Genomic DNA, 8,543 nt, shown 5'->3' with positions numbered 1-8,543 from the left:
ACAGAATCGGAAACAGGCTCCAGGCTCTGAGCCATCAGCCCAGAGCCTGACGCGGGGCTCGAACTCACGGACCGTGAGATCGTGACCTGGCTGAAGTCGGACGCTTAACCGACTGCGCCACCCAGGCGCCCCAGCAGCAAACTTCTTTTTAAAAAATTGAACATGATATGATTGTAATGGCTGAAGTTTTCCCATGATGCGAAAATGGAAATATTTCTGAAACCCGTGGTAGTAATTTAGGAATGTATGGGGAGGTCCACTTCTACATCCAGAAAATCCATTGATGGAACTACAATAAAGCACACAGAGACAATGTGAACTCCAGTCCCTGATGGCAAGGAGTTTTAGGTAATAACTTAAGATGTCCAGAAAGCACACCCAAGAGGACTGGGATATAATATTACCCTGGTACTCCAGTTTCCAGGGAGTTCTCTCTCCTGATGAGCGGAATAAGTGTGTATGCTGAATCAATGAAATTTCTCCACGTTCTGAGTCTGGGTGACAAGACAAGAGCAGGGTCATTGACAAACAGGAAGACTGCTAGGTGGTAACTGTGATGACGGTTCAGCTTCATATGCTTTGGAATGGAAGTGGAGATGTTTGGTGGAAATCTAGAATGTTAGATTGACCTTAATGTCTGGAGGGTGGGACAGCTGATCTAGAGAGGAAGCAGGAACATCTCCTCTCCCTATTCCCCATCATTTCACCCTAATCCTGAATATGTGTACCTGATTTCTGAGGAGTGGGGAGACCTGTTACAGATTAAATTTCTGTGTGTGCGTGTGTGTGTGTGTGATCAGCCCTTTAGTGCTGAGAGTCAAAAAGGAGGAACAGAACAGCAAGAGCACTGGGAAAGATGGAGAAGGGGCACAAGGAGGAAAATGGTCAGAGCTCTGATTGGTAAAATGGCCAATGCCTGAATCCACAAGAATTCCTGAATGTGGTCTGGATGGCAATGCCACATGTGACCAGGAGAAGGTCTACCGTACACAGGCATCTGGCCAGTGCCACAGTCAGGAACCCAGCCACAGGGTGCAGTCCAATGAAGCCTTTTGGGATGCCAACCCCTTAGTGAGAAGTTCCATGTTATTACCACCTTCTGCCTGTGATTGCACCAGAATTCCGCAAGGGGGCACTGCTCACCAACCTTTCCTGTCGTTGAGACTGCTGGACAATTCATTCACAAGCTCCAGTACTTTTCACTTAGATTTGGCTGTCAGTGTTGTTACTGCCCTCTTTACTTTCAGTAGACGTCCCTCATCAAGTGTCCAGCTGCTCTGTAAAGCAGGACTGGGACTGCAAAGCCACCTGCTGGGGACAGACAGGGATAGGTTGCCCCAACCACCTCTTATAGATGATGACACAAATAGTAAGGAGGCTGTTTTCTGGACAGACTGTCCCCTGCTAGGAGCCTGAGCGTCCTTCCGTCCCAGGAAAGAGCTTAAGAGGCAGCGTGGGCCCACAGGATTGGGTGTCCTTGAGGAGAGAAATTGGAGAGATCAAATGACATTTGATGAATGTCAGAGCCCCAGGAAGGGAAGCCAGTTGTGGTACTATGGGAATGAGGAGCAGCCTAAGGGTAAGGAAGTTTTCCCTTGCTGCTGTAGGTAACCTAGTAAACCAAGAGAAATACCAAAATAGACACAAAGAGATCAAATCTTAAAATCTTTGGTTCCCCTCCCCCCAGGCAAAGAGCTGTACAATATTAACAAAGAGAAGGAGTATTTCTTTTTTTTATAAAGTACATTTTCCTAGCTCTGCAAGGAAATTGACAAGATAGTAATACCTCTCACATTTCATGGAACTCATAATTTGACTGGTCTAGAGACTGGTAACCATTTATAAAAATTATTCTTGAGAATAAGGGTCTCAAGAACTGCTGGGAAAATAATAGGAGGAAAAAAAAGAACAATGGAGTTTTTGTTAATAGAAAGTGTCTGGTTACAATATAAGGAATGAAAGATATCCAAATAGATATTAGGCCGGTCCTAAGAAATCTTTCTGTATATGACTTTTAAACCAACGTCTTAAAAGTTGTATCAATACTTGATAAACAAATAGAACAGATTATACAAAATTATAGTTTCACTTAATACTCTCGATTATGGTGAGGCGCCAGGGTGGCTCAGTTGATTAAGCGTCTGACTCTTGATTTCGGCTCAGGTCATGATCCCAGGGTTATGGGATCGAGCCTCATGTCTGCCTCTGTGCTGAGCATGGAGCTGGCTTAAGATTCTCTTTCTCTCTGTCCATCTCCCCAACTTGTGCTCTACTTAAAAAAACAAACAAAACTCTTGATTATGGTAAGTACTTGGACAAGTTAAATATGTTTTAAATAGGTGTTAAATATGGTTTAAAAGAAATCCATTGCATATATCTAGAAAAGGGCTTGTATTCAGAATATTAAAGAATTTCCATAGATCGATTTTAAAAGGCAGGTAACCCAGTGGGAAAAAGAGCTAGACGCCCCACAAAAGAGGATATCCCAAGGGTCAATAAGCATATTAGTCAGCAAGGAAATGCACATTGAAACTACAATGAGATATAAACACATGACTATCAGAATGGCCAAAACCAAAAAAGATAATACCAAATTTTGGCACTGATGTAGAACAACTGGAATTCTCATACACTATCGGTGGGAGAGCTACTCTGGAAGATCATTTAGCAGTGTCTACTAAGGCTGAAAATATGCATATGCTGTGACCAGCAACTCCACTCCTAGTGTATACATGTTCACCAAAAGACAAATTCACAAATGTTATAGCTGGACTCTTCATAATAGCCCCAAACTGGAAGCAATCGAATGGATAAACAATTTATGGACTTGTCAAAAATTGGAATACCATACAGCAATGGGAATGAACCAGCTATCCCTACATGCAACAACATGGATAGATGTCACCAACATAACACTGAGTCAGAGAAGCCAGACACAAAAGGGTATATTCTGTGTGGTTCCACTTACATAAGGTTCAAAACACACACTAATCCACGGTGTTAGAATCAAGACAGTTGTTATCCTTGTAGGGAGTTTGGTAGCAGTGATTGGAAGGGAGCCCAGGAGGGCTCCTAGGTGGCTTGTCACACTCCATTTCTTGGTCTGGGAGCTGATTGCACAGTTGTGAAAATTTATCAAGGTATGCATTTGTGACTTACGGATTCTATGTGTATAGTATACTCCAATTTTTAAAAAGACTCTGATTTTATAACAATATGAGTAAAGTGCCAAAAAAGCCATTTTAGCTCATGTAAGGATTGGATTTATGTTCTGATAAGCCTAATTAATTGAAATTTCCAAATTCCTTACACTGTGCTTGTTTTACAGCCATTGAAATTGTCAACGCTAAAAATATAAGACTATGTAGATATAACCATGGGGTCTCAGCTAAATTTAATTATAATAACAAGTATAGTATGTAAAGCTCAGGCAATGTTGTAAACCATGTGGAACCACAGAATTACATTGCTTGCATTACCTGAGTAATATTTAGCTTGTGTATTTAATACCAACAGCTATTCATTTAGTAGTTAATGTCAATTTAAATCATAATTCCAAGATAACCAATTAACTTGAAGAGCTAGGCATATTAATCTAAAATAATTAATAAATGAATTTTTGGTTATCTGAAAAAAAATTAAGTAATTAAAAGAAGTAGCTTGAGACAATACAAATACTTGGAGATTGCACAATATATTTTACAACCAGTCACAAAGACCAAATAAATGTAGGGTTCCATCTACATGAAATGTCCAGAACAGGCAAATTTATAGAGACAGAAAGTAGGGCAGGGGTGGGTGTTGGTTGAAATGAGGGGTGCCTGCCGTTGGCACAAGGTTCCTTTTGGGGTGGATGAAAACGCTCTGAAATTAATTGTTGGTAATGGCTACATGACTCTGAACATACTAAAAGCCATTGAAGTACACTTCCTTTTCTTTTCTTTTTTAAGTTTATTTATTTGTTATGTGAGAGAAACAGAGAGAGAGAATCCCAAGGAGGCTTTGCACTGTCAGCACAAAGCCCAATGCAGGGCTTAATCTCACCAGAGATCATGACCTGAGCTAAAATCAATAGTCAGAGGCTTGGGGCACCTGGGTGGCTCAGGATGAGCATCCGACTTCAGCTCAAGTCATGATCTCACAGTTTGTGGATTTGAGCCCCATATCGAGCTCTGTGCTGACAGCTCAGAGCCTGGAGCCTGCTTCAGATTCTGTGTCTCCCTCTCTCTGCCCCTCCCCTGCTAGCACTCTGTCTCTCTGTCTGGCTCTCAAAAATGAATAAAAACGTTAAAAATTAAAGCAAGCAAGCAAGCAAACAAACAAACAAACATTAAAAACACGTCGTTGAAGGCTTAACCGACTAAGCCCCCTAGGCACCCCTAAAGTACACTTTAAATGAGTGAATTGTATGTTATATAAATTATCAATAAATTGTATGCTATATAAAAAATCATGCTATGCTATGTAAAAAATCAATAAACCTATTTAAAAGTTGTTTTCAGATACTCTTGTATGTATGAAATGTACTTTTTGCCTCATATTCAAGTTACAAGAATAAAATTAATGCAATAAAATTATCTTAACATATACTTCACAAGGATAATTTTATTTTTTAAACCAAAATTTAAAGCTTTAAACAATATTGTACCTATCATTATTTAGTACACTTATTTATTTATATTAAAAATTTTTTTAATGTTTATTTTATTTCTGAGAGAGACAGAGCACGAGCAGGGGAGGGGCAGAGACAGAGGGAGACATAGAACCCGAAGCAGGCTCTAGGCTCCGAGCAGTCAGCAAAGAACCCGACTCGGGGCTCGAATTCACAAACTGTGTGAGATCATGATCTGAGCAGAAGTCAGACGCTCAACCAACTGAGCCACCCAGGTGCCCCTAGTACACTTATTTAAAATATATATGTAATGAGGCATATTAGTACACTTAATGAGGTATATTTAGTAGACTTATTTAAAATACACATGTAATAGGTATATCAAAATTAATTAAATAATTGGGATGCTTATATATAATAGAGTATTAATAATGCAACTTAGTACACTGATCACATGCCTGACCATGTGTATATATAGTCGTGAGTCAGTGTGAGGTAGTGAAATACATTTTTATTTTTCCTTTGTATAGATGACAGAAATTTTTTGTTGTAACTTCCAAAATGTAGACTATTAAAAGAACCCATTAACTTCCATGAAGTTTTTGGAGATATAAAATCTGCAAACAATGATAAGCAAACAAACAGAATGATAAGTGATTCCTCATTTCATATATACAAATGACACCACAAAGTCTTCCAAGGAAATGGCTTATGGATTTATAATCTTACAGGTAGTAAAGGCTGCCATTTCTGGGCAGGCCAGAAACACTGACAAACTTTAGGGAGCTAGAGAAGAGATTTGGAAACTGATGACCAAACCTGGTGAGGTGATTAGATGGTGCTCGTTTTCTGGCCTCAGAGCAAACACACTGATAAGGTCAGTAGAAAGCATTTCTGGCACCATGGAAAGAATGGAAACTTGCCCCCAAGGCCTTATAAAATTTACAGGGAAGAGTTAATTTTCTGCTTCTAATCTTATGATTCTAATTTGGCTCACCATTCAGCAAGGTCTTTGTGCATTTATTGATGCCTCTTTTGGATCTGTGAATTAAAACATGACACATAGAGGGGCCACCTGGATGGCTCAGTCGGTTAATCATCCAACTGTTGGTTTCCACTCAGGTCATGATCTCAAAGTTCGTGAGTTTGAGCCCCACATTGGGCTCTGTGCTGACAATGCTGAGCCTGCTTCGGACTCCCTCTCCTTCTCTCTCTGCCCCTTCCTTGCTTGCTCTCTCTGTCTCTCTTTTAAAAATAAACTTAAAAATAAATAAATAAATAAATAAATAAATAAATAAATAAATAAAACATGATACATAGAATAACACTTAAATAATTCAGGCTCGTAAACTGCATGAAATTGTTACCACCAGAATGAATCATCACACAATATTCATTTAGAAACTCTTCCCGAATATGCAAAGCTGGTTGAAAGGAATAATATTAATGTGATCATGAATACTTCTGGCAACGATGATTGTGTATGTTTTGTATGCCTACTTGCCTCCATTTTTAAGAAAATGCAGGGGTACCTGGGTGGCTCAGTCAGTTAAGTGTCTGACTCTTGATTTCAGCTCAGGTCATGATCTCACAGTTTATGGGTTCCAGCCACACATGGGGCTCTGGGTGGACAACACGGAACCTGCTTGGGATCTTCTCTCTGCCCCTCCCCAGCTTGTGTGTGCGGGCTCTCTCTCTCTCTCTCTTTCAAAATAAATAAATAAATTTTAAAAGATGTAAAAAGTGGGGGCGCCTGGGTGGCGCAGTCGGTTAAGCGTCCGACTTCAGCCAGGTCACGATCTCGCGGTCCGTGAGTTCGAGCCCCGCGTCAGGCTCTGGGCTGACGGCTCGGAGCCTGGAGCTTGTTTCCGATTCTGTGTCTCCCTCTCTCTCTGCCCCTCCCCCGTTCATGCTCTGTCTCTCTCTGTCCCAAAAATAAATAAAAAACGTTGAAAAAAAAATTAAAAAAAAAAAAAAAGATGTAAAAAGTGATCATCTAGGTAAGAAATGTAATTAACATAGAGACAGCTCTTTTTTTTTTTTTTTTTTTTGACCAAGACAGATCTTTAAAAATAATCTGAGACAAAAGGAGAGGCTTTAAAAGAAAAATTGTCAACTGAGGGTTTATGGGGGGTGGGAGGGAGGGATGGGTGGGTGATGGGTATTGAGGGCACCTGTTGGGATGAGCACTGGGTGTCATATGGAAACCAATTTGACAACAAATTTCATAATAAAAAAAAAAAAAGAAAGAAAAAGAAAAATTGTCCCAAACCTGGTTGAGGAAAGAACTTTTCTCCTTTTTTAATGATTTAATTCACAACTTCCTTCTGGAAAGAAATTATGATTCCTGGTAAAAAAAAAAAAAATGCTTAGAAAATTTTCTGCTAAATTTAAGACAATTAAGACTTGTTCTAGAAAATGGTCACCCACCCACCCAACTGACACCAGTTAAGAGTCTTAGTGACCTTTTCATCAAACATTTTTCTCCTTTTAAAAATCTAGTCTAACAATGATTATCTAACCATTTACCAAAGGTGAATTTGTAAACTAGGAGTGCCAGAGGCCTTTCCCCTTATAGCAAGATTGTAATAAAACTTTAAATGGTCCTAACTAAAGTGTCACAAGTGTTTTCTTTGGGGCACCTGGGTGGCTCAGTTGGTTAAGCATCTGACTGTTGATCTCAGCTCAGGTCATGACCTCATGCATGGTTTGTGAGTTGGAGCCCTGCATTGGGCTCTGCACCTACAGGCAGAGCCTGCTTGGGATTCTCTCTGCTTCTCTTTCTGCCCCTCCCCTGCTCATGAGCACACATGCACTCTTTCTCTCTCTCTCAAAAATAAATAAATAAGCATTAAAAAAAAAAAAGTGTTTCCTTTAATGCTGGTGCCAACTGTATGCTATGTAGTTCCCCTGAAAGAATACTTGCTTGTGAAAGGTGATAACAACAAAATTCAGATAGATTAACACACAAGGCTTTCTTACCAAATGGTTAGTCATTCCTCACATTATTTAGCAATTCATTTTCAAACGAAGCTATTCCTACAGGGCTGTCTACGGGAATGATTAAACTTCACGTGTCCCATATAATTAAAATGAAAGGCTGAGAGACTGATTTTATTCTGCTTACTCTTGGACTTTGATTTAGTCAGGAACTGAAGGAGATAACTGGTTAGACTGTAGCCAGGCGCAAAAGGTCAAAGACAGAAAAGTGAGGATTATAAAGAAGAGTCAGCAACATAGAAAGTTTCAAATGCTTATAGCTAAGATGAAAGTGGTGGCTGCAGAATGTCCTCTCTTGGAGAAAGTACATACTTTGTTCCATTGCTATACACCAGTCTGCCCAAACTTCCAATACTTTGCAAATGTTCCTGAAATGCTTCCAGCAAGTTATGGATCTGTTGAAAAAGAATTTGCTCTCTTAGATCATTTTACTTCAGCACAAAGATGGCTTCCCTTTGGATACCCATCTCTCTTCTCAACCACCATCTTGCAGATGGAGGCATCAAGTCAGTGCTTAAGCACCAGTAATTTTGGACTTAATTGCCCTACCTTTTCAAAAAATGCCCCACTGATTCTACTATATGTTTCCTTCCTCCAGGTTTAATATAAAAATTGGCCCCTAGAAGAAATATGTGGTTCTGTTGGTATCATAATTTAACCCCTTCCCAGATCTTGAACATTTCATCCTTATCCATCCATCTCAGCTCCCATGTGTTGTCATTTCCTTACATCACTACTTTTAGATTTCCTTTGCTATTTATTTATTTATTTATTTATTTATTTATTTATTTATTTATTTAGAGAGTGCTTGTGTATGAGTGGGAGAAGATCAGAGGGAGAGAGAATCCTAAGCAGGCTCAATGCCCAGAGCAAGGCTTGATCTCACCACTGTGAGATCATGACCTGAGCCAAAATCAAGAGTCCATCGCTT

Source organism: Panthera onca, chromosome B3 (assembly GCF_046562875.1).
Source record: "Panthera onca isolate mPanOnc1 chromosome B3, mPanOnc1 haplotype 2, whole genome shotgun sequence".
In the NCBI taxonomy this organism is placed as follows: domain Eukaryota; kingdom Metazoa; phylum Chordata; class Mammalia; order Carnivora; family Felidae; genus Panthera; species Panthera onca.
This window is presented reverse-complemented; position numbering follows the sequence as displayed.